The 7,105-nt window shown below is 48.5% G+C and overlaps 1 pseudogene; it reads right to left on the reverse strand.

Moving 5' to 3' along the window:
* Nucleotides 1–3,061: 3,061 nt before the first annotated feature.
* LOC144127566 (very long chain fatty acid elongase AAEL008004 pseudogene) lies at nt 3,062–5,176 on the reverse strand (annotated as a pseudogene).
* Between the last annotated feature and the right edge of the window lie 1,929 nt (nt 5,177–7,105).

Here is a 7,105-nt window from a genome sequence, read left to right on the forward strand (position 1 = left end):
TTTACATCGTTGGCCAGAAAAGCTTCCACCACCACCACCACCACGGCGCCCTGAACGCTCATCATCTGCCAACTAGCCCGCCCGAAAGTCTTACTCTAGCAAGCTTCTCCATCTGAAGAGGGTAGAAAACGAGGTGGTACTGCTATACCACCTGGTTTCATTCCTCAAAACTAACAGCAACACCACGTTTGCCTCGAACGGAAATTTCATTATACCTCAAGTTTTACCAACCATGGCAGGCGAAATTCCAATTTCTCGGCAATTTCAATTTTTAACCTGATACCCCTGCCCTTAAATTCTCCTAATCTAAGAAAACATTTTAGGAAACACATCTCTTTTTTACTTGTGTAAATAATTCTATACGACCATTACCGTCTCGCACTTTTTTCTCTTTTCTATTTCCTTGGTACTTTTTTTCTTGCTCTGAATATTTATCAAGTTCACATGTTTATTGTCGGCCCTCAGAGCTTTTCACTGCGGAAATCTTCCGTCAGACCTCCGCACAGCCCTAGCTAACACATTCGTGCAATTGCAACCACACCCTGTAAACCTTCGGTAGATTCCATGAAAATATGGGGATCGCAGGCAACCAGCAGGCACATCAGCTAGCCCGCGAAATTTCGCACCCGCCGTCATACGGGCTTGCCCCGCAGATCTCCATAAATCGAAGCTGCAAATCAGTACTTTTGAGCAATGGGAGGCGGCACTGCTCAGCTCGGACCTGGCTGTTCAATGCCTCGAGCGAGCCACCGAAATCAGCACGAAGCAACGTCTTCTGATCACCTATAGTCGACCTCAAATTCCATTTTACGCGATGGCGTAAGGAACTCGTTCTGCTGAATACCCGCCATCGGGCCTCGTCCTGCGTCAGTCGGAAAAAATCTTAGAATCCCTGAGATCAAAATTAGAAAAATAAAATAGTGGGAATTGAGGTTCGAACCCAAGCCCTCTGCGTACCACGCCCCGCATAGGCCACGAAGGGTCGTTGGTTCAGGCGTGTTAGAGGGGCAGTTATAGTGAACGCCTTGTGGTGTGTATGACTTATACCTGTGCTACACGGGCGTTTCGAATGCCTTCCAAACGAATGTCATTCGACTCGACTGCCAAACCTGCGCTGCTACACGACGTTTTTGAACGGCATTCGGTTCACATGACATTCGAGTCGACGGAGCTCCGCGGAGACGTTCGAGATTTTGGAATGCCTTCGAGGCGCAAGCGCGACTACGCTCTACCGCAGCGTCTTCGCGCCATAGGTGGCAGCATAAGTTTTGAAGAGCAAATACGTTCGTTAAACGATGAAATTCTAAATACTATTTATATACACTAAACGGGTCTTTTCCAGAAGTTTTGTAAGCAAGCAAATATTTACCGCATACTCTGGAACCCATCGTAGGAAAGAAAGGCAGCCACTTTGGCCCGGTGCTAGTTTTTTCACTTTGTGCTGTTGCTTTTGCTGTGTTTTGTCTTTTTATTTTGTGTGCGTGTGCGTCAGTGTGTACATTTTAAGTGAGCTTTTTTTTATTCAGTGAAGTTTATTGCACTTTTTCGTTTTTTTGCGACACACGCAGGAGATAGAGCCCAATGTAGCCAACAGACCGCACACAAAAAATGGCAGGGCTATGGGCTTGGGCCTCTGCTAGAACAGAGGCGTTTAGTAAGGAATAAATAGTAAAAGTTATTAGAAATGACATATTACTTTTAAAAGTAGCAATTTTATAGCGGACTGTAACTATATAAATTAATTGTTGCTGCTATATTTGTTTAACACAAAACTTGAGTCGAACGGCATTCGAAGTTTCGAATGCCGTTCGACTCGAAAGTCATTTCAACGTACCCGTGTAGCACAGGTATTAGTAACTTGTGCATGGGATCAGTACTGATGTTATCGTAACTAGAAAATAAAACTAACTATTAATATGCTAATTAGGCGTCGTTATAGCGTTATGGTGCTTCAATGTACTGAAACAAATGGTGTGTATGTGTATGATTATGTAGAGGCACAGTATGTCGCGCAGTGTAATCTAGATAGTGATTGGTAATCGATGACTGTGATTGGTAACTGGTAATCGGTAATGTGAGCGGTAATTGTGATTGTAATTGATGACCGTGATCGGTAATGTTGTTGTGGATAGGTAATCGATGAGAAATTAGAAATAAAAGGAATGAGAACAGGAAGAAGGAGAAGGTGCTGTCGCCTTCTACTCTTAAAGCGAAGCTCAAGCGTCCTCCTAGTTTTAGAGCGAAAAGCACTACTTCACTAATAAATAAGGCAAGAAACGAACCGCTACACGTAATGAATTAGGAACTGAATGGGCAAATATCAACGAAAGCCTGAAAAATCTGTGAAACAGATAACTGCCTTTTCTTTCAATCTATGCGAAACGGCAAATCCGCCCAATAAAAATTAGAGGCTATATGCCACTCTAGATGCATATATTAACACGCTGCCGCAGTGTCTCGCTTCGTTTAGGGCGTGTTTTCCTGCACAGTATGGTCGCATTTGACTCCGCGGCCGCGAAAAATGCGCGAGCCCGGCGGAGCGCCGGTGCACTCTCACGCGGCCGAAGGAAAGAAGAAAGTAGGTCACACGGTCAGCATATTGTCACGCGTGAATGCGGTGATCACTGAACTCAGGAACGCAGTATCCGACGAACGTCTGTACACAGCTCAAGATCGCTTCTTCTTCTTCTTCTTCTTCTTCTTCTTCTTCTTCTTCTTCTTCTTCTTCTTCTTCTTCTTCTTCTTCTTCTTCTTCTTCTCTTCTTCTTCTTCTTCTTCTTCTTCTTCTTCTTCTTCTTCTCTCTTCTTCTTCTTCTTCTTCTTCTTCTTCTTCTTCTTCTTCTTCTTCTTCTTCTTCTTCTTCTTCACCCCAGGTATATGGCTGACACCTCCGCTTCCTCTTCTTCGAGACGGTGCGTGCTTCAGGTCAGCGCTAAGCGAAAATGCGGAATGCACTGTGTCAATATCGGTGCACTACGCGGTCTGTGATGCAAGAATGCGAGCTGAGAAAATATCAGGTTCTCGCAGTGGCCCATTTGACAAGACGTAGGGTAAACTCTACACATGTTTATTCATTATTTTTCGTACACGTAAACAACATGCTTGGCACCAGAACGCCATCACAAAACAGCAAAACGGGCACATGACAGCGCGTATAATAATCACAAAATGATACAAATGAAGACCTAGAAAACAAAATGACGCGCTACATTATAAACAGCTTCAAGAGACACAAAGATGATGGCAGCGTTACTCGCGGCATTTCCATTTCACAGTGCACATCCAGTCAGCGCGCAGTTTCTACAGTGACGAACTCAGTTCAAAGCACTGTTTCCTTCGCCCACTTTCAATGTCAGGCCAATGTGGGCCTATACGTGAAAACGAGAGCATTTCTACCGCATAAATTACGGCTCGCAAGCAATGATGTTCACAAAAGAGTGGAAAAGCACAAATTCGAAGGCTGCAGAAATGCTTCGCCCTCTTCGGCCCTACTCTCCTTACCTCCTTTGTTTGCTTTTTTTTTTGGGGGGGGGGGGGGATAATCAAATAAAGCCACCATAGTACTCCGGTATTATCTTAGTTACTCATCTTTGGTCGGGCTGGGCTCTGACAAATCTAGTCTTCCTTGCACGGTGCAGACCGTGTGGAAGCCCTTCCTTGAGTTCCGCCTGTAGACATTAAAATAAAAGTCGAAAAATAAGTACAGGAACAGCACTCCCTGGGGCATGGCGAAGTACACGTACAGTTTGGGGTATCCACAGTCGTAGAAGAGGGGTATAAGTCCGTGCACCATGGCCACAATGAACTGGATGATCTGCATCTGGGTCAGGTAGCGCTTCCACCAGAGGTACTTGTGCGCTTTCGGTCCGATGGATGCCAGGAAGTAATAGGAGTACATGACAACGTGCACGAACGTGTTGAGGGCTATGATGAAAGAGATGTGTCCATCGGTGCCGATTCGATGCCAGAACCAGCAGTCCACGACAACCAGCGCGTGATGGACTACATGCAGCGTCGACACCTGGTTGAACTTCTTGCGCAGGATGAAGAATATAGTGTCCAGGAAATCCGCTATCCGCAGCAGTCGCAGCCACCAGTAAACGTTCAGCAGCTCGATAGCTTTAGGAGACGTGGAGAAGTCAAGTCCCTGGCAGAACACACTGTAGCCACCTCCGACGTACGTAAGCCGCAGAATGTTCACTAAAAACACCGCGCTTGAGATTACCATGAATGCGTTGTAGAGGAGAATCGCTCCGCGCAGGTTGTACGGCTCGCGGCCTTTCATGTACCGTGGGCCCCATATCTTGACGAAGTAGAGGTATGCGGCGACAGTCCACAGCACCATGGAGGGGTACTTCACCATCACCCAGTCCTTGGTTCGCGGGTCCTGAGGCAGGTGTAGGTAGACGGACAAGAAATCCGCGTGCAGGGCGTCCGTAGTGTTGCTCATCGTCGAAGGCGCTTGCAACCCCAGTTGACGAAAGCTACCATCCGAAAGAGAGCAAGTGACAAAAGCTCGTTTCCTCGCGCGCCGCGCTCAATCTAACTTGTGCCGTTCAAGTTCGCTGGTCACGATTAAAAACCCTCCGCACCCGCAGCGCAGCGCAGGGCACGGCCAATCAGCGACCAGTCAGACAGCTGCTTTCGACAGAGAGCTTCTCTTCGTGGGAACAGTATGCTAACGAACAGGAAACTTATGTTATTCGCCCAAGGACAAATACAGCGTCCCCGTCGTGCGCGCGTCTTCCTCCTCTCAGATGCGGTCTCCGTTCGTTGACGAGCCAGTCGAGTGAAGAAAGCGCGAGGGAAAAAAAATGCTCTTACAGGGCTCCAGACATTGTGTCGATCGGGGCGACGATTTCTCCGTCCGAAACAAGAGACGTTGATTCACCTTCGTGGCCTTCAGAACATGTAGCGGCGACTTAACAGCTGGGGTCCTCGGGTCGGCGAGCAGCAGCTCCTTCACTGCGGCGGATGTTTTCAAAGGCGGGCGCGAAAAAAAAGCCTCGCTGACATTGCATTGGTGCACAGGCGGCCAGGAGAGCACTGGAGCAGCGGGGATGCCAGCGGGTGCCTAGGGGCGGATGAGACTCAGCGGCGTTCCAGCGCAGCGGCACCAGCAAAGTTTTGGAAGGCGGAACCGTTACGGATGGCCCGGTCCGTTCCCTCTCCTCTCGTCCCGCCGATGATTTCTTTTTTAGCTTTGACCGTGACCTCCACGCGCGCATCCTCCGTCGTTAGGCGAGGAGGTGTAGGTGCGCTAGGCATACCCGGTGCACGTAAGTGTGAGAGGGGCCGGCCGAGAGGGGGAATGAAGGAGGGCAGGACACGCAGCCAATGGTGCTTCTCTGTACCGTCGCCGCTGGCCTCAGCCCAGATTGGCATCGGCCTCGCCCAGAGCTGTCGATCGTTTTCTGTGTAATTGTTTCTTCTGCCTGCGCGATTCCTTCTGCTGCCGTTTAAGGCGGCTAGCTCTCTCGCCCGGCTCCGCGAGTCCGTGCGTCGCCCTCTTCATAACATGCGATTCTCACGCGTCAGCGCAAAACGACATCTCTCTCCTCCTCCTCCTGCCTAACGACTTCGAGGCTTTCCGAGCAGTGACGCAACAGGTGCTCAGACTGCCTAACAGTTTTGAATTGTCAGGGTTGAGTTTTCGCTGAAGAAAAAAAAAATGGAGGACTTTTTTTTCGATTACTCGCTGTCTCTTGACAGTGACGCCGGTCTTAGGGCTATCGTGTGCGGCGAGTAGCATGTACATTGCGTGTTGCAGTTCATTATTATTATTATTATTATTATTATTATTATTATTATTATTATTATTATTATTATTATTATTATTATTATTATTATTATTATTATTATTATTATTATTATTATTATTAGCTACCATTAAGACTTGTACCACGTTGTGCAGGTGTGCCACAGGGTTCAATCCTTTGTCCTCCTCTGTTTAGCCGCCGCGGTAGCTCAGCGGTTATGGCGCTCGCTGCTAGCCCGAAAGACGCGGGTTCGATCCCGGCCGCGGCGGTCGAATTTCGATGGAGGCGAAATTTTGGAGTCCCGTGTACTGTGCGATGTCAGTGTTCGCTAAAAAACTCTAGGTGGTTGAAATTTCCGGTGACCTTCACTACGGCGCCCCTCATAGTCTGAGTCGTTTGGGACGTTAAACCCACCCAAGCAATAAACCACAAAATGCCGCGTCTTCCGATACGCTGATCCCATTTTACTGAACACATGTGCCACAAGACCGAAGCAAATTTATTGCAGGCAAACCCAGGACAAGAACGCGGGGCGAAATTCGAAAAAAAAATTGAAAATTGCTCTTGAGGAAAGGAAAAGGCACAGTCACTGTCTCACGTATCTCGGTGGACACCCGAACCGCGCTGTAAAAAGGATAGCCCACTGCGGTAAGAGTGAAAGGATACGCTCCCTCCTTTATCCCTTCCTTGCGGCGCGGTTCGGAAGTGGCTTCCGTCTTGCGCACCTGCCGCGGTGGCTCAATGGGGATTCCACTTCCGGCTTCAGTGGGAGACGGTCGGTGATGGGAAGCTCTGTGCTCGCTTCGTTATTGGTCATGCCTGGTCGAGGTTTCGGTGAGCGACGCCCACAAGTGGGCTATCGCTTAGTTTTACCCACGCTGCCTACGGGAGACGCAATGAAGACAACGGTTTTCCTTCACTGCGATATTGCCGGGCGGCCTCATCGTACACAGGATTTTCGTGAGCCATTGGAAACTGCCGGTGTTCTACCCTTCGTGGCTGGCATTGGGGCCTTTCAAATGTCGCATGTGTGGATGTTGAAGCTGAAAACTGCGGAAGCGAAGGAACGACTGTTGATGGAACGAGCACCAGAAGTGAAAAAATGCTATTGTGTGGTCACTGACCCCAACAAACGTGAGTTGGTCTTCAGGGTGCACTGGGTGTCCTTCTACGTGTCGAATGAATCTGTGCAGAAGGATTTTCAAGAGTTCGGAGAAGTGACAGATGTCACTCGTGAGCAGTGGAACAGTCCGGGTTTCGAAGACGTCGAATCGACAATCCAGCTGGTGCGTATGGTTCTGAAGGAGGGGCTCTGTATCGATGATTCAACCCATATGTTCAAGTTT

Source organism: Amblyomma americanum, chromosome 4 (assembly GCF_052857255.1).
Source record: "Amblyomma americanum isolate KBUSLIRL-KWMA chromosome 4, ASM5285725v1, whole genome shotgun sequence".
In the NCBI taxonomy this organism is placed as follows: Eukaryota; Metazoa; Arthropoda; class Arachnida; order Ixodida; family Ixodidae; genus Amblyomma; species Amblyomma americanum.